An 18,247-nucleotide genomic window follows, 5' to 3' on the forward strand; every position below is an offset into this window, starting at 1 on the left:
CATGCAGCTTCCTTTTCTATTTACTTGCCGGTGGCCCGAGAAACAATTGTGATGCACCTTGAAGTGCTGTTTCTGTGACATGCTGTGAATATTCCGAAAGAAGCTGGGCAGACAGTGTGATTAATTGCCTGGGGAGACGAGGACGGAACGGCAGGCCGACTAATCAGCGGGCGTCGTTGCACTTATGGTCAAGGGGAGGAGTTAATGCAAATTTTGCAGGCATCTCGTTTGAAAAGTCCTCGGCTCATGTGCGTGCCTTTGCAGACAGAGAGGTGTAAAGAGGGTCCCAGTGAAGGTGTCAGGCTTTTCAGGCTAGTCGGGCCTAGAATGTGCAGCAATGGAGTGTTGTGGGCCGCCGCTGAAGAAAGTATACGGCGTGTGGCGTGGCTGTCTCCTACAGTTGTCAGGCCTAGCCTGAGAAGCGGGCGCTTTCCTGGGTCCCTTTTCAGGTTATCGCTTCTCGGCCTTTTGGCTAAGATCAAGTGCAGTTGTGGCAGATCAGCACTTGCCTCTTTAACTAGAGGGCTGGAATGCAGCTTTGAAAGGCTGGGACAAATGTGCATCCGGATTGGAAACCCGGGGGGCCATAAATCACGGGTCAGGAGACCTTAATATAGATACAACGTGATTCTGTTGGCACCCACGCACTTCTGACCTCTTTCTCCTAAGCAATGCTATATTCTTTGCCCGGACCTTTTTGGCTGGGCAAGAAAATTTTTATACCCGGCCCAGGGTGAAGCTCTGGCGGATCTCAGGGGCAAAATGGGTCCCCTAGTGTGGCAGGCCAAGGGGGCCCATACTAGCCCAGCCACCCGGCTGGGGCCGTATCCACTCGGCTTGAGTCCTGGGTGAAGCTCCGGCAGATCCCAGGGACTAATGGGGCCCTCCTAGCTTTGCGGCGACGAGGGTCCAACCCTGCCCAGCCACCCGGCTGGGGCCGTACCCACTCGGCTTGAGTCCTGGGTGAAGCTCCGGCAGATCCCAGGGACTAATGGGGCCCTCCTAGCTTCGCGGCGACGAGGGTCCAACCCCGCCCAGCCACCCGGCTGGGGCCGTACCCAATCGGCACACCGAGCACTGGGTGAAGCTTCGGCGGATCCCAGGGGCTAAGAGGCTCCCCTAGCTTTGCGGCGAAGGGAGTCAGACGACCCCGGCCCCTAAGTGACCTTTTTGGTTCTGGGGGTCGAGGACCAGGGTCCTTCCTCTCCGGAGGGAGGACCACGCACCGAAAACTCTTGTGCATGTTTTTTGGGTATTTACTCATTTTTTTCGTGCACAAGGGACGAGCTCAAGGCTTTAAATAAAAAAAAAAAAAAAAATCTGTTCTTATCAGTTTAATATCTGATACGCCCCCTATCTGGGGGCCATATATTAAATGGATTTTTAGAACAGGGAGATGGAAGAAGAGCTTGCTCTGTCCACTCCACGCATTGACCTGGTATTGCAGTACTTCCAGGACCGGTGCACTTCTCTTATCCAGTTATCAAAAAATAGAATCATGTCTCTTTTCAGCAACAAAAAAACATAAGAACAGATTTTTGTCTCCTGTGTCTTATTTCGTGTCAATTTATTGTGTCTTTTTGTTGTTTTGTTTCTTATCTCTTTTAGCAAACAAGCATTTGCAGATAAGAAGACCCTTTTCTTTGTCCAAAAGGATTACTGAATTGATCCAATTATTCCTTTAATGGAGCAACTTGTGATTTGCAAATTCAATTGGATCTCCGAATGAATGAAACTATTAATCTGACGTAGTGTGTCTCCCTCTTGTGGACCCAGTGACATAATAAAGGCAAGTGAGGATTATGACACACACCTTTTAGAACCCTGCTGCTGTTGCAGCATGCAGCTTCCTTTTCTATTTACTTGCCGGTGGCCCGAGAAACAATTGTGATGCACCTTGAAGTGCTGTTTCTGTGACATGCTGTGAATATTCCGAAAGAAGCTGGGCAGACAGTGTGATTAATTGCCTGGGGAGACGAGGACGGAACGGCAGGCCGACTAATCAGCGGGCGTCGTTGCACTTATGGTCAAGGGGAGGAGTTAATGCAAATTTTGCAGGCATCTCGTTTGAAAAGTCCTCGGCTCATGTGCGTGCCTTTGCAGACAGAGAGGTGTAAAGAGGGTCCCAGTGAAGGTGTCAGGCTTTTCAGGCTAGTCGGGCCTAGAATGTGCAGCAATGGAGTGTTGTGGGCCGCCGCTGAAGAAAGTATACGGCGTGTGGCGTGGCTGTCTCCTACAGTTGTCAGGCCTAGCCTGAGAAGCGGGCGCTTTCCTGGGTCCCTTTTCAGGTTATCGCTTCTCGGCCTTTTGGCTAAGATCAAGTGTAGTATCTGTTCTTATCAGTCTTCTCGGCCTTTTGGCTAAGATCAAGTGCAGTTGTGGCAGATCAGCACTTGCCTCTTTAACTAGAGGGCTGGAATGCAGCTTTGAAAGGCTGGGACAAATGTGCATCCGGATTGGAAACCCGGGGGGCCATAAATCACGGGTCAGGAGACCTTAATATAGATACAACGTGATTCTGTTGGCACCCACGCACTTCTGACCTCTTTCTCCTAAGCAATGCTATATTCTTTGCCCGGACCTTTTTGGCTGGGCAAGAAAATTTTTATACCCGGCCCAGGGTGAAGCTCTGGCGGATCTCAGGGGCAAAATGGGTCCCCTAGTGTGGCAGGCCAAGGGGGCCCATACTAGCCCAGCCACCCGGCTGGGGCCGTATCCACTCGGCTTGAGTCCTGGGTGAAGCTCCGGCAGATCCCAGGGACTAATGGGGCCCTCCTAGCTTTGCGGCGACGAGGGTCCAACCCTGCCCAGCCACCCGGCTGGGGCCGTACCCACTCGGCTTGAGTCCTGGGTGAAGCTCCGGCAGATCCCAGGGACTAATGGGGCCCTCCTAGCTTCGCGGCGACGAGGGTCCAACCCCGCCCAGCCACCCGGCTGGGGCCGTACCCAATCGGCACACCGAGCACTGGGTGAAGCTTCGGCGGATCCCAGGGGCTAAGAGGCTCCCCTAGCTTTGCGGCGAAGGGAGTCAGACGACCCCGGCCCCTAAGTGACCTTTTTGGTTCTGGGGGTCGAGGACCAGGGTCCTTCCTCTCCGGAGGGAGGACCACGCACCGAAAACTCTTGTGCATGTTTTTTGGGTATTTACTCATTTTTTTCGTGCACAAGGGACGAGCTCAAGGCTTTAAATAAAAAAAAAAAAATCTGTTCTTATCAGTTTAATATCTGATACGCCCCCTATCTGGGGGCCATATATTAAATGGATTTTTAGAACAGGGAGATGGAAGAAGAGCTTGCTCTGTCCACTCCACGCATTGACCTGGTATTGCAGTACTTCCAGGACCGGTGCACTTCTCTTATCCAGTTATCAAAAAATAGAATCATGTCTCTTTTCAGCAACAAAAAAACATAAGAACAGATTTTTGTCTCCTGTGTCTTATTTCGTGTCAATTTATTGTGTCTTTTTGTTGTTTTGTTTCTTATCTCTTTTAGCAAACAAGCATTTGCAGATAAGAAGACCCTTTTCTTTGTCCAAAAGGATTACTGAATTGATCCAATTATTCCTTTAATGGAGCAACTTGTGATTTGCAAATTCAATTGGATCTCCGAATGAATGAAACTATTAATCTGACGTAGTGTGTCTCCCTCTTGTGGACCCAGTGACATAATAAAGGCAAGTGAGGATTATGACACACACCTTTTAGAACCCTGCTGCTGTTGCAGCATGCAGCTTCCTTTTCTATTTACTTGCCGGTGGCCCGAGAAACAATTGTGATGCACCTTGAAGTGCTGTTTCTGTGACATGCTGTGAATATTCCGAAAGAAGCTGGGCAGACAGTGTGATTAATTGCCTGGGGAGACGAGGACGGAACGGCAGGCCGACTAATCAGCGGGCGTCGTTGCACTTATGGTCAAGGGGAGGAGTTAATGCAAATTTTGCAGGCATCTCGTTTGAAAAGTCCTCGGCTCATGTGCGTGCCTTTGCAGACAGAGAGGTGTAAAGAGGGTCCCAGTGAAGGTGTCAGGCTTTTCAGGCTAGTCGGGCCTAGAATGTGCAGCAATGGAGTGTTGTGGGCCGCCGCTGAAGAAAGTATACGGCGTGTGGCGTGGCTGTCTCCTACAGTTGTCAGGCCTAGCCTGAGAAGCGGGCGCTTTCCTGGGTCCCTTTTCAGGTTATCGCTTCTCGGCCTTTTGGCTAAGATCAAGTGTAGTATCTGTTCTTATCAGTTTAATATCTGATACGCCCCCTATCTGGGGGCCATATATTAAATGGATTTTTAGAACAGGGAGATGGAAGAAGAGCTTGCTCTGTCCACTCCACGCATTGACCTGGTATTGCAGTACTTCCAGGACCGGTGCACTTCTCTTATCCAGTTATCAAAAAATAGAATCATGTCTCTTTTCAGCAACAAAAAAACATAAGAACAGATTTTTGTCTCCTGTGTCTTATTTCGTGTCAATTTATTGTGTCTTTTTGTTGTTTTGTTTCTTATCTCTTTTAGCAAACAAGCATTTGCAGATAAGAAGACCCTTTTCTTTGTCCAAAAGGATTACTGAATTGATCCAATTATTCCTTTAATGGAGCAACTTGTGATTTGCAAATTCAATTGGATCTCCGAATGAATGAAACTATTAATCTGACGTAGTGTGTCTCCCTCTTGTGGACCCAGTGACATAATAAAGGCAAGTGAGGATTATGACACACACCTTTTAGAACCCTGCTGCTGTTGCAGCATGCAGCTTCCTTTTCTATTTACTTGCCGGTGGCCCGAGAAACAATTGTGATGCACCTTGAAGTGCTGTTTCTGTGACATGCTGTGAATATTCCGAAAGAAGCTGGGCAGACAGTGTGATTAATTGCCTGGGGAGACGAGGACGGAACGGCAGGCCGACTAATCAGCGGGCGTCGTTGCACTTATGGTCAAGGGGAGGAGTTAATGCAAATTTTGCAGGCATCTCGTTTGAAAAGTCCTCGGCTCATGTGCGTGCCTTTGCAGACAGAGAGGTGTAAAGAGGGTCCCAGTGAAGGTGTCAGGCTTTTCAGGCTAGTCGGGCCTAGAATGTGCAGCAATGGAGTGTTGTGGGCCGCCGCTGAAGAAAGTATACGGCGTGTGGCGTGGCTGTCTCCTACAGTTGTCAGGCCTAGCCTGAGAAGCGGGCGCTTTCCTGGGCCCCTTTTCAGGTTATCGCTTCTCGGCCTTTTGGCTAAGATCAAGTGTAGTATCTGTTCTTATCAGTTTAATATCTGATACGCCCCCTATCTGGGGGCCATATATTAAATGGATTTTTAGAACAGGGAGATGGAAGAAGAGCTTGCTCTGTCCACTCCACGCATTGACCTGGTATTGCAGTACTTCCAGGACCGGTGCACTTCTCTTATCCAGTTATCAAAAAATAGAATCATGTCTCTTTTCAGCAACAAAAAAACATAAGAACAGATTTTTGTCTCCTGTGTCTTATTTCGTGTCAATTTATTGTGTCTTTTTGTTGTTTTGTTTCTTATCTCTTTTAGCAAACAAGCATTTGCAGATAAGAAGACCCTTTTCTTTGTCCAAAAGGATTACTGAATTGATCCAATTATTCCTTTAATGGAGCAACTTGTGATTTGCAAATTCAATTGGATCTCCGAATGAATGAAACTATTAATCTGACGTAGTGTGTCTCCCTCTTGTGGACCCAGTGACATAATAAAGGCAAGTGAGGATTATGACACACACCTTTTAGAACCCTGCTGCTGTTGCAGCATGCAGCTTCCTTTTCTATTTACTTGCCGGTGGCCCGAGAAACAATTGTGATGCACCTTGAAGTGCTGTTTCTGTGACATGCTGTGAATATTCCGAAAGAAGCTGGGCAGACAGTGTGATTAATTGCCTGGGGAGACGAGGACGGAACGGCAGGCCGACTAATCAGCGGGCGTCGTTGCACTTATGGTCAAGGGGAGGAGTTAATGCAAATTTTGCAGGCATCTCGTTTGAAAAGTCCTCGGCTCATGTGCGTGCCTTTGCAGACAGAGAGGTGTAAAGAGGGTCCCAGTGAAGGTGTCAGGCTTTTCAGGCTAGTCGGGCCTAGAATGTGCAGCAATGGAGTGTTGTGGGCCGCCGCTGAAGAAAGTATACGGCGTGTGGCGTGGCTGTCTCCTACAGTTGTCAGGCCTAGCCTGAGAAGCGGGCGCTTTCCTGGGTCCCTTTTCAGGTTATCGCTTCTCGGCCTTTTGGCTAAGATCAAGTGTAGTATCTGTTCTTATCAGTTTAATATCTGATACGCCCCCTATCTGGGGGCCATATATTAAATGGATTTTTAGAACAGGGAGATGGAAGAAGAGCTTGCTCTGTCCACTCCACGCATTGACCTGGTATTGCAGTACTTCCAGGACCGGTGCACTTCTCTTATCCAGTTATCAAAAAATAGAATCATGTCTCTTTTCAGCAACAAAAAAACATAAGAACAGATTTTTGTCTCCTGTGTCTTATTTCGTGTCAATTTATTGTGTCTTTTTGTTGTTTTGTTTCTTATCTCTTTTAGCAAACAAGCATTTGCAGATAAGAAGACCCTTTTCTTTGTCCAAAAGGATTACTGAATTGATCCAATTATTCCTTTAATGGAGCAACTTGTGATTTGCAAATTCAATTGGATCTCCGAATGAATGAAACTATTAATCTGACGTAGTGTGTCTCCCTCTTGTGGACCCAGTGACATAATAAAGGCAAGTGAGGATTATGACACACACCTTTTAGAACCCTGCTGCTGTTGCAGCATGCAGCTTCCTTTTCTATTTACTTGCCGGTGGCCCGAGAAACAATTGTGATGCACCTTGAAGTGCTGTTTCTGTGACATGCTGTGAATATTCCGAAAGAAGCTGGGCAGACAGTGTGATTAATTGCCTGGGGAGACGAGGACGGAACGGCAGGCCGACTAATCAGCGGGCGTCGTTGCACTTATGGTCAAGGGGAGGAGTTAATGCAAATTTTGCAGGCATCTCGTTTGAAAAGTCCTCGGCTCATGTGCGTGCCTTTGCAGACAGAGAGGTGTAAAGAGGGTCCCAGTGAAGGTGTCAGGCTTTTCAGGCTAGTCGGGCCTAGAATGTGCAGCAATGGAGTGTTGTGGGCCGCCGCTGAAGAAAGTATACGGCGTGTGGCGTGGCTGTCTCCTACAGTTGTCAGGCCTAGCCTGAGAAGCGGGCGCTTTCCTGGGTCCCTTTTCAGGTTATCGCTTCTCGGCCTTTTGGCTAAGATCAAGTGTAGTATCTGTTCTTATCAGTTTAATATCTGATACGCCCCCTATCTGGGGGCCATATATTAAATGGATTTTTAGAACAGGGAGATGGAAGAAGAGCTTGCTCTGTCCACTCCACGCATTGACCTGGTATTGCAGTACTTCCAGGACCGGTGCACTTCTCTTATCCAGTTATCAAAAAATAGAATCATGTCTCTTTTCAGCAACAAAAAAACATAAGAACAGATTTTTGTCTCCTGTGTCTTATTTCGTGTCAATTTATTGTGTCTTTTTGTTGTTTTGTTTCTTATCTCTTTTAGCAAACAAGCATTTGCAGATAAGAAGACCCTTTTCTTTGTCCAAAAGGATTACTGAATTGATCCAATTATTCCTTTAATGGAGCAACTTGTGATTTGCAAATTCAATTGGATCTCCGAATGAATGAAACTATTAATCTGACGTAGTGTGTCTCCCTCTTGTGGACCCAGTGACATAATAAAGGCAAGTGAGGATTATGACACACACCTTTTAGAACCCTGCTGCTGTTGCAGCATGCAGCTTCCTTTTCTATTTACTTGCCGGTGGCCCGAGAAACAATTGTGATGCACCTTGAAGTGCTGTTTCTGTGACATGCTGTGAATATTCCGAAAGAAGCTGGGCAGACAGTGTGATTAATTGCCTGGGGAGACGAGGACGGAACGGCAGGCCGACTAATCAGCGGGCGTCGTTGCACTTATGGTCAAGGGGAGGAGTTAATGCAAATTTTGCAGGCATCTCGTTTGAAAAGTCCTCGGCTCATGTGCGTGCCTTTGCAGACAGAGAGGTGTAAAGAGGGTCCCAGTGAAGGTGTCAGGCTTTTCAGGCTAGTCGGGCCTAGAATGTGCAGCAATGGAGTGTTGTGGGCCGCCGCTGAAGAAAGTATACGGCGTGTGGCGTGGCTGTCTCCTACAGTTGTCAGGCCTAGCCTGAGAAGCGGGCGCTTTCCTGGGTCCCTTTTCAGGTTATCGCTTCTCGGCCTTTTGGCTAAGATCAAGTGTAGTATCTGTTCTTATCAGTTTAATATCTGATACGCCCCCTATCTGGGGGCCATATATTAAATGGATTTTTAGAACAGGGAGATGGAAGAAGAGCTTGCTCTGTCCACTCCACGCATTGACCTGGTATTGCAGTACTTCCAGGACCGGTGCACTTCTCTTATCCAGTTATCAAAAAATAGAATCATGTCTCTTTTCAGCAACAAAAAAACATAAGAACAGATTTTTGTCTCCTGTGTCTTATTTCGTGTCAATTTATTGTGTCTTTTTGTTGTTTTGTTTCTTATCTCTTTTAGCAAACAAGCATTTGCAGATAAGAAGACCCTTTTCTTTGTCCAAAAGGATTACTGAATTGATCCAATTATTCCTTTAATGGAGCAACTTGTGATTTGCAAATTCAATTGGATCTCCGAATGAATGAAACTATTAATCTGACGTAGTGTGTCTCCCTCTTGTGGACCCAGTGACATAATAAAGGCAAGTGAGGATTATGACACACACCTTTTAGAACCCTGCTGCTGTTGCAGCATGCAGCTTCCTTTTCTATTTACTTGCCGGTGGCCCGAGAAACAATTGTGATGCACCTTGAAGTGCTGTTTCTGTGACATGCTGTGAATATTCCGAAAGAAGCTGGGCAGACAGTGTGATTAATTGCCTGGGGAGACGAGGACGGAACGGCAGGCCGACTAATCAGCGGGCGTCGTTGCACTTATGGTCAAGGGGAGGAGTTAATGCAAATTTTGCAGGCATCTCGTTTGAAAAGTCCTCGGCTCATGTGCGTGCCTTTGCAGACAGAGAGGTGTAAAGAGGGTCCCAGTGAAGGTGTCAGGCTTTTCAGGCTAGTCGGGCCTAGAATGTGCAGCAATGGAGTGTTGTGGGCCGCCGCTGAAGAAAGTATACGGCGTGTGGCGTGGCTGTCTCCTACAGTTGTCAGGCCTAGCCTGAGAAGCGGGCGCTTTCCTGGGTCCCTTTTCAGGTTATCGCTTCTCGGCCTTTTGGCTAAGATCAAGTGTAGTATCTGTTCTTATCAGTTTAATATCTGATACGCCCCCTATCTGGGGGCCATATATTAAATGGATTTTTAGAACAGGGAGATGGAAGAAGAGCTTGCTCTGTCCACTCCACGCATTGACCTGGTATTGCAGTACTTCCAGGACCGGTGCACTTCTCTTATCCAGTTATCAAAAAATAGAATCATGTCTCTTTTCAGCAACAAAAAAACATAAGAACAGATTTTTGTCTCCTGTGTCTTATTTCGTGTCAATTTATTGTGTCTTTTTGTTGTTTTGTTTCTTATCTCTTTTAGCAAACAAGCATTTGCAGATAAGAAGACCCTTTTCTTTGTCCAAAAGGATTACTGAATTGATCCAATTATTCCTTTAATGGAGCAACTTGTGATTTGCAAATTCAATTGGATCTCCGAATGAATGAAACTATTAATCTGACGTAGTGTGTCTCCCTCTTGTGGACCCAGTGACATAATAAAGGCAAGTGAGGATTATGACACACACCTTTTAGAACCCTGCTGCTGTTGCAGCATGCAGCTTCCTTTTCTATTTACTTGCCGGTGGCCCGAGAAACAATTGTGATGCACCTTGAAGTGCTGTTTCTGTGACATGCTGTGAATATTCCGAAAGAAGCTGGGCAGACAGTGTGATTAATTGCCTGGGGAGACGAGGACGGAACGGCAGGCCGACTAATCAGCGGGCGTCGTTGCACTTATGGTCAAGGGGAGGAGTTAATGCAAATTTTGCAGGCATCTCGTTTGAAAAGTCCTCGGCTCATGTGCGTGCCTTTGCAGACAGAGAGGTGTAAAGAGGGTCCCAGTGAAGGTGTCAGGCTTTTCAGGCTAGTCGGGCCTAGAATGTGCAGCAATGGAGTGTTGTGGGCCGCCGCTGAAGAAAGTATACGGCGTGTGGCGTGGCTGTCTCCTACAGTTGTCAGGCCTAGCCTGAGAAGCGGGCGCTTTCCTGGGTCCCTTTTCAGGTTATCGCTTCTCGGCCTTTTGGCTAAGATCAAGTGTAGTATCTGTTCTTATCAGTTTAATATCTGATACGCCCCCTATCTGGGGGCCATATATTAAATGGATTTTTAGAACAGGGAGATGGAAGAAGAGCTTGCTCTGTCCACTCCACGCATTGACCTGGTATTGCAGTACTTCCAGGACCGGTGCACTTCTCTTATCCAGTTATCAAAAAATAGAATCATGTCTCTTTTCAGCAACAAAAAAACATAAGAACAGATTTTTGTCTCCTGTGTCTTATTTCGTGTCAATTTATTGTGTCTTTTTGTTGTTTTGTTTCTTATCTCTTTTAGCAAACAAGCATTTGCAGATAAGAAGACCCTTTTCTTTGTCCAAAAGGATTACTGAATTGATCCAATTATTCCTTTAATGGAGCAACTTGTGATTTGCAAATTCAATTGGATCTCCGAATGAATGAAACTATTAATCTGACGTAGTGTGTCTCCCTCTTGTGGACCCAGTGACATAATAAAGGCAAGTGAGGATTATGACACACACCTTTTAGAACCCTGCTGCTGTTGCAGCATGCAGCTTCCTTTTCTATTTACTTGCCGGTGGCCCGAGAAACAATTGTGATGCACCTTGAAGTGCTGTTTCTGTGACATGCTGTGAATATTCCGAAAGAAGCTGGGCAGACAGTGTGATTAATTGCCTGGGGAGACGAGGACGGAACGGCAGGCCGACTAATCAGCGGGCGTCGTTGCACTTATGGTCAAGGGGAGGAGTTAATGCAAATTTTGCAGGCATCTCGTTTGAAAAGTCCTCGGCTCATGTGCGTGCCTTTGCAGACAGAGAGGTGTAAAGAGGGTCCCAGTGAAGGTGTCAGGCTTTTCAGGCTAGTCGGGCCTAGAATGTGCAGCAATGGAGTGTTGTGGGCCGCCGCTGAAGAAAGTATACGGCGTGTGGCGTGGCTGTCTCCTACAGTTGTCAGGCCTAGCCTGAGAAGCGGGCGCTTTCCTGGGTCCCTTTTCAGGTTATCGCTTCTCGGCCTTTTGGCTAAGATCAAGTGTAGTATCTGTTCTTATCAGTTTAATATCTGATACGCCCCCTATCTGGGGGCCATATATTAAATGGATTTTTAGAACAGGGAGATGGAAGAAGAGCTTGCTCTGTCCACTCCACGCATTGACCTGGTATTGCAGTACTTCCAGGACCGGTGCACTTCTCTTATCCAGTTATCAAAAAATAGAATCATGTCTCTTTTCAGCAACAAAAAAACATAAGAACAGATTTTTGTCTCCTGTGTCTTATTTCGTGTCAATTTATTGTGTCTTTTTGTTGTTTTGTTTCTTATCTCTTTTAGCAAACAAGCATTTGCAGATAAGAAGACCCTTTTCTTTGTCCAAAAGGATTACTGAATTGATCCAATTATTCCTTTAATGGAGCAACTTGTGATTTGCAAATTCAATTGGATCTCCGAATGAATGAAACTATTAATCTGACGTAGTGTGTCTCCCTCTTGTGGACCCAGTGACATAATAAAGGCAAGTGAGGATTATGACACACACCTTTTAGAACCCTGCTGCTGTTGCAGCATGCAGCTTCCTTTTCTATTTACTTGCCGGTGGCCCGAGAAACAATTGTGATGCACCTTGAAGTGCTGTTTCTGTGACATGCTGTGAATATTCCGAAAGAAGCTGGGCAGACAGTGTGATTAATTGCCTGGGGAGACGAGGACGGAACGGCAGGCCGACTAATCAGCGGGCGTCGTTGCACTTATGGTCAAGGGGAGGAGTTAATGCAAATTTTGCAGGCATCTCGTTTGAAAAGTCCTCGGCTCATGTGCGTGCCTTTGCAGACAGAGAGGTGTAAAGAGGGTCCCAGTGAAGGTGTCAGGCTTTTCAGGCTAGTCGGGCCTAGAATGTGCAGCAATGGAGTGTTGTGGGCCGCCGCTGAAGAAAGTATACGGCGTGTGGCGTGGCTGTCTCCTACAGTTGTCAGGCCTAGCCTGAGAAGCGGGCGCTTTCCTGGGTCCCTTTTCAGGTTATCGCTTCTCGGCCTTTTGGCTAAGATCAAGTGTAGTATCTGTTCTTATCAGCTTACCAACTACCCGGTGGAGGTTATGCTGAGTGTGGCTCATCCGATAGCGCACTCTAACATTGGTGAGGGGCTGATGTAGACTCTGCTGCATGGTGCACTTGTCTCTCTCCTGCCCAAAACCCAGAGGACATACCTGAGTGTGGCTCATCCGATAGCACACTCTAACCCTGGTGAGGAACTGTTTGAGACTTGTGTTACCCGATCAAAGCCGGCCAGGAGCAAGAAGACCGACCCCGGGGAAGAAGCGCTGCCGACCCCCCCTGCCTGCCGGGAAGAAGACGCCGGGAGCACCTCCGGCTGAAGAAGCCCTCCTCTCCTCGGGCCCTGCTCCACTGGAAGAAGCGCCTCCTCTTCAGCGGAAGCCCCTGCTCCTCTCTACCCAGCGGGAGGACATCTGCACTGCTCCCTCCACCCCGGACGACCAGCCTCTCTACCCCAGGAAGAGCCAGGACGATGGCCTCAGCTACCCCAGCTCCTGCCTCCACCCCTGCTCCTGCCCCTGGGAAGAAGGGAGGAAAGAACACCGCCCCGAAGCCTCTCCCCGTGGCCGGAACCTCTGCCTCCACCGCCCCTGCTGCTGCCGGACAAGGCCAGCCCAACCAGGACACCCCCCAGAAGACCCCCACCCTGGAACCCTGGATGAGGCAGACCGTGGTCCTGAAGCTGAAGGAAGTGGAAGGAAGGGTCCCAGACATGACGGCCGAGACCTTCGGCAAGAAGATGATCCTGGACCAGGGCTTCTCCAAGGCTGAAACCCTCAGCGTGCAGAACTACCTGAAAGGGATCTGGTACATCACCTTCGCCTCCATTGCCATCTGCAAGAGGTACTGGGAGGCAGTGAAGACTGCGAGACCGGAGTCTCCCTTCTCCCGCTTCGTGGGGAACTGCCCCATCCAGAGAGAGGAGAGAAGAGTCACGGTCTCCATGAGAAATCCTCACACCCCTGGTAAGGACATCGCTACCTTCCTGAGCCGCTTCTGCTCCGTGGTCAAGGACCCCTCCAAGATCCTGGACGTCAACGGCTTCTGGACAGGCAAGTGGTCCATTATCATCAGACTGAGGAAAGACAGCACGGCAACTGACGGACTCCAACACCTGCCATCAAGCTTTGCCCTGGGCGGCTCTGCCGGCCTCCTCCACTATGCCGATCAGCCGAGGAACTGCAGAAAATGCGGGGAAGCTGACCACATGGCGAGAAGCTGCAAGGTCTCAGCCTGCAGGAACTGCAAGGTGGCGGGGCACGAGTCCAAGGATTGCCCAAGAAAATTGTCCTGCAACCTCTGCGGCCTGGCCAGCCACATCTACAGGGACTGCCCCCAGAGGGCCAGATCCTACGCTGCAGCTGCCGGGATTGGACTGCCGGAAAGCGGACCTGCCCCTGCCCTGCAGCCCAAGCCAGCCCAGAGGAAGCAACAGAAGCCCACACCGCAGCCAAGAGCTGGTAAGATATCTCCCACCCCTGTTGTGACAGCACCCCCCTCCCTCCCCGCTGTCACAACACCCCCCCCCCCTGCAGTAGCACTAACCCCCTCCACCGCTACTGCAGCTCCCCCCCTTTCCCTGGAGGATTTCCCCCCCCTCCTCCCTCTTGTGTCTGCAGGTGATGAGAACAAACAAAGAAGGAAGCGGAAAGAGCTGGACAGCCCAGCTGGCGACTCTGACCCTTCCAAGAAAAAGGCAATCGAGCTGGAAGAGGACCCTCTCCCGTCAGAGGGGGCCCTGGTAGAGATGGTGGATGAGCTGCTGGATTCTGAGCAGGAGGAGGAAGAATTCCTACAACTGCCCCAAATCTGCCTATTCGACCAGCTAGAGGAGAAAGGCCTGCTCCCACCCGAAGGGGACACGGGCAGACCGGACCAAGTCCCACCGGACAAGGAGGGTAACTGATGTATTGATTGTGCTAACTCTCTTTTTTCTCCCAACTAATGGCTAACTTTTCTCTTTTTACCATTAATGTGAGGAGTGTGAAGGATAAGATTAGACGTCAGTCTGTGTTTACCTTTCTTGACAGTCAGAAATGTGATGTTTACATGTTGCAGGAATGTTCTCTCCCTTTCTCTAGTTCCTACAGGCATCTGGGGAGGCAGTGGTCTCACGGGCCCTCCTATTGGTCTGGGGGGAGTGACTGTAAGTCTGCAGGGGTCGCCATTCTTATCAGGGGAAGCCTCTTCACATTAGATTCCGTTCAGGAGTTTGTCTGCGGCAGATTGCTTATCGTAGATGGCTCCTGGGCGGGTGAGCCTATCAGGCTTATCTGTGTGTATGCATCCCCGGGTAAGAATGAGCGTTTGGAGCTTTTCCAGACCCTGCGGGCCCAGCTCGCAACCACCAGGGCGGTAGTGATGGCTGGGGACTTTAACTGTCCTATAGAGGAAGATGGTAGGAGTTCTTGTACTAATGCTAAACTTGATGTTTCTTCCAGGTTGTTGCAGGAGATGGTAGCCGAAGCATCCTTGCGGGATGCAGTGGGATCTATGGGGGCCGGCTCTGTGAATTATACTTGGAGCCGCCCCGATGGCTCAGTGCGTTCCCGGATTGACTTTGTGTTTACATCGAGAGCGGTAAGACAAAACAGGCATGTCATGGTTCCCTGCTTTTTCTCTGATCATAGGGCCATTCTCTTTGAAGGTGTTCTGGGTCACGGGTTCCCTCCCGGCCCTGGCTCTTGGAAGCTGAACTGCGCTCTGCTGGGAAAGGAAGAGGTGATGGTTGAGCTGAGGGATGCCTATGTAATGTGGAAAAATGACAAAATGTATTTTGACTGTATGTCTAACTGGTGGGAGTATGTCAAGGGCAAGTTTCGCAGTTTCTTTCAGGCTAAAGGCCGCCAACAGGCGTGTGAGAGGAAGAGGAACTTCAGGAGACTTCAGCGTCAGCTGCAGTCCCTGCTGGATCTCCAACTCTGCGGCTGGGATGTGAAGGATGATCTGGCTGAGGCCAAAGGGGGCCTGAAAAGGCACTTCGAGGAAGAGGCCAATCGCATCATCTTCCGTTCCAAGGTGGAGAATCTGGAGAAGGGTGAGAAATGTAATTCTTTCTTTTTCAGAAAACTCCACTCCGGCCACACGCCCCTGACTGAGCTGCGGGACGAGTCTGGCACCCCCAGGAGGGGGAAGGAGGGCGTCATGGGAGTCGTCTCAGACTACTACGGCAAACTCTACTCCCCTAAGACTACAGACGACGACGCAGCTGAATCTTTCCTGTCAGGTATCACTAACCCTATTGATCCTACAGGTAGGGCAGCTATGGATGCCCCCCTCACCTTGGGGGAGCTGCACTCTGCCGCTAAATCCTTTAGGCCGGGCAGGACCCCGGGCAGTGATGGCCTCCCAGCCGAGCTCTATGTAGCGCTGTGGGACCTCATTGGCCCGGACCTGTTAGAGCTGTATGAGGAGATGGTGGTGGAGGGCAGGATGCCTCCTACTCTGAGAGAGGGCTTGATCACGATTTTGTACAAGCGCAAGGGAGAGAGATGTGACCTCAAAAATTGGAGGCCCATCTCCCTCCTGAACGTGGACTACAAGATTTTGGCCAAGGTACTAGCCAACAGGCTAAAGGTTGTCATTGGGCGAATTGTTCATCCTGATCAGACTTGTGGCATTCCTGGTAGAAGGATTGCAGACAGCCTTGCGCTGCTGAGGGACACGGTTCATTATATCAAAGACCGCCATGCACATGTGGCCCTGGTCAGTCTTGATCAGGAGAAGGCCTTTGATCGTGTCTCTCATGGTTTTATGCGTAAGGTTCTGTGCAGGTTTGGATTGGGTGATATGTTTTGTTCTTATGTTAACCTGATGTACCTTGATATTTACAGCTCTGTGTTGGTGAACGGCTGGAAGACTGACCCCTTCTCTGTACTGTCTGGGGTCAGACAAGGCTGCCCTCTTTCACCTCTCCTTTTTGTCTGTTGTATAGAGCTCTTTGCGATGTCCATCAGGCGAAACCCAGAGATCAGAGGGATCACCGCACCGGGTCCAGACCGACTAGAGGCCAAGTGTTCGCTCTACATGGACGACGTCACTGTCTTCTGCGCTGATCAGCGTTCGGTGGCAGCACTCGTCCAGACCTGCAACAACTTCGGCCAAGCTTCAGGGGCAAAAGTCAACTGCGGGAAGTCAGAGGCAATGCTGTTTGGTCAGTGGCACCTGTCATCCCCCGCTGCATTCCCCTTCACAATCAAGCCGGACTTCATCAAAATTCTTGGAGTTTGGTTCGGTGGAGAGGAGGCGGCCCTGAAGTGCTGGGAAGAGAGACTGGCAACAGTCCGGCAAAAGATTGGACTGTGGAGCCTCAGACTTCTTACCATCGAAGGGAAAGCACTGGTACTGCGCAACGAGATTCTTCCCGTTCTTCAGTACACGGCCCAAGCTTGGCCACCTCTTGCTGCCGTCTGTAAGACCATCACGAGGACAGTCTTTCACTTCATCTGGGGCTCCAAAATGGACAGAGTGAAGCGGTCTGTTATGTACAAGGAGCCCCACAAAGGTGGGAAAGGGATCCCTGATATCCCCACCATGCTGCGGGCCTTCTTTGTTTGCAACTGTATCCGCAGGACACTCCTTGAAAAGAACGTTTGCTCTGCTGGGAAGTCCATGTCACGCTTTTTCCTGCTTCCTCTTTGGAGGAAACTTGGTTGGGACAAGTGGGACAGCTCCTTCCCTTACAACTGGACTACACCTTGGTTTTACCTGGATGTTGGACAATTTGTGAGGGAGCACCATCTGGAGGGACTTAAACCAGACTTGTGGAAACCTAAAACTATCCACAAGCTCATCAGAGCTAAGGACATTATGGAGTCTGTTCCAGGGCTCCCTGTGGCCACGGCCAAACATGTTTGGGAGAATGTGGCCTCTAAGAGACTGACTAATGGACATAAAGACATTGCATGGATGGCCATTCAGGGGGGTTTGCCTCTCAGGACATTTATGCACTCCCGGAACCTGTGCAGATATGTTCACTGCCCCTTTTGTATTACCAAGAGGGAGACTGCTCAACATATCTTTTGGGACTGTCCCACTGCACAGGCATTGTTGGATGCCCTGGAACATGAACTTAAGGACAGTGTGCCCAGGACTTGCCTTTCATACCATTCGGTATTTTATGGATTATTTCCTGGGACTCACACCGTTGAGGCAATCCAGGAGGCCTGGCGCCTTATGAACTGTTTTAAGGACGCTATGTGGCTTGCCAGGAACCGCCTCATCTTGAAGCGGGAGAAGATGACCATCCAGGACTGTCGCAGGCTTATCCATAGCCTGTTAAGAGACTATAACACCCTTGACAGTCCTGAGGAAGATGAAGACGACGATTGATTGTAATTGATTGATTGTTGTCCCCTCTTCTCCTCCTCCCCATTGTGTCTATTTTCAATAAAAAACTTTGGTTTGTGCTCCCCTCCCTTTCCCCCTCCAACCCACTCCCCTTCACAGCATGAAGTATTATTGAATGTCATGTCTATTTATGCACCCTTCCCTTTGTGTCTGTCCTCAATAAAAACTTTTTGCTCGTGACTCCATCACCCTACCCCTCTTACCTACCTCCCCCTCACATCCAATGTTATTTTATTGCACTGTAATACACTGTAAAGTTTGAATGGTTAGTGCAGTACTTGATGTATATAGTGTAGGATGTCATGTCTTGTACTTTATGCCCTGTATTGTACTAAAACGTATGCATGATCATGTCTTACGGTGTACTGCGTACACTTGAATGAAATGTATGAACTGTGTTTTTTGTACTTTATACAAAATAAAGCTACTTTTTCAATCAAAAAAATCTGTTCTTATCAGTTTAATATCTGATACGCCCCCTATCTGGGGGCCATATATTAAATGGATTTTTAGAACAGGGAGATGGAAGAAGAGCTTGCTCTGTCCACTCCACGCATTGACCTGGTATTGCAGTACTTCCAGGACCGGTGCACTTCTCTTATCCAGTT

The 18,247-nt window shown here is 49.0% G+C and overlaps 8 non-coding genes and 5 pseudogenes across 8 annotated transcripts; all 13 read left to right on the top strand.

Annotated features, from left to right (window-relative positions):
• Window positions 1-1,262: 1,262 nt before the first annotated feature.
• On the top strand, window positions 1,263-1,472 carry LOC142111967 (U2 spliceosomal RNA; annotated as a pseudogene).
• An 819-nt stretch (window positions 1,473-2,291) lies between these two features.
• On the top strand, window positions 2,292-2,429 carry LOC142112011 (U2 spliceosomal RNA; annotated as a pseudogene).
• A 721-nt stretch (window positions 2,430-3,150) lies between these two features.
• LOC142111965 (U2 spliceosomal RNA) lies at window positions 3,151-3,356 on the top strand (annotated as a pseudogene).
• An 819-nt stretch (window positions 3,357-4,175) lies between these two features.
• Window positions 4,176-4,366, top strand: LOC142111889 (U2 spliceosomal RNA). Its single transcript, XR_012681045.1, has one exon. It is a non-coding gene; the product is annotated as a U2 spliceosomal RNA (small nuclear RNA).
• Window positions 4,367-5,185: 819 nt separating this feature from the next.
• LOC142111891 (U2 spliceosomal RNA) lies at window positions 5,186-5,376 on the top strand. The gene has a single exon (XR_012681048.1). It is a non-coding gene; the product is annotated as a U2 spliceosomal RNA (small nuclear RNA).
• An 819-nt stretch (window positions 5,377-6,195) lies between these two features.
• Window positions 6,196-6,386, top strand: LOC142111892 (U2 spliceosomal RNA). The gene has a single exon (XR_012681049.1). It is a non-coding gene; the product is annotated as a U2 spliceosomal RNA (small nuclear RNA).
• An 819-nt stretch (window positions 6,387-7,205) lies between these two features.
• Window positions 7,206-7,396, top strand: LOC142111893 (U2 spliceosomal RNA). Its single transcript, XR_012681050.1, has one exon. It is a non-coding gene; the product is annotated as a U2 spliceosomal RNA (small nuclear RNA).
• Window positions 7,397-8,215: 819 nt separating this feature from the next.
• On the top strand, window positions 8,216-8,406 carry LOC142111894 (U2 spliceosomal RNA). Its single transcript, XR_012681051.1, has one exon. It is a non-coding gene; the product is annotated as a U2 spliceosomal RNA (small nuclear RNA).
• Window positions 8,407-9,225: 819 nt separating this feature from the next.
• On the top strand, window positions 9,226-9,416 carry LOC142111895 (U2 spliceosomal RNA). Its single transcript, XR_012681052.1, has one exon. It is a non-coding gene; the product is annotated as a U2 spliceosomal RNA (small nuclear RNA).
• An 819-nt stretch (window positions 9,417-10,235) lies between these two features.
• Window positions 10,236-10,426, top strand: LOC142111896 (U2 spliceosomal RNA). The gene has a single exon (XR_012681053.1). It is a non-coding gene; the product is annotated as a U2 spliceosomal RNA (small nuclear RNA).
• Window positions 10,427-11,245: 819 nt separating this feature from the next.
• LOC142111898 (U2 spliceosomal RNA) lies at window positions 11,246-11,436 on the top strand. Its single transcript, XR_012681054.1, has one exon. It is a non-coding gene; the product is annotated as a U2 spliceosomal RNA (small nuclear RNA).
• Window positions 11,437-12,255: 819 nt separating this feature from the next.
• Window positions 12,256-12,412, top strand: LOC142112007 (U2 spliceosomal RNA; annotated as a pseudogene).
• A 5,651-nt stretch (window positions 12,413-18,063) lies between these two features.
• On the top strand, window positions 18,064-18,237 carry LOC142111941 (U2 spliceosomal RNA; annotated as a pseudogene).
• The last annotated feature ends 10 nt before the right edge of the window (window positions 18,238-18,247 follow it).

The sequence above is a fragment of the Mixophyes fleayi genome, assembly GCF_038048845.1.
Source record: "Mixophyes fleayi isolate aMixFle1 chromosome 6 unlocalized genomic scaffold, aMixFle1.hap1 SUPER_6_unloc_1, whole genome shotgun sequence".
In the NCBI taxonomy this organism is placed as follows: Eukaryota; Metazoa; Chordata; class Amphibia; order Anura; family Limnodynastidae; genus Mixophyes; species Mixophyes fleayi.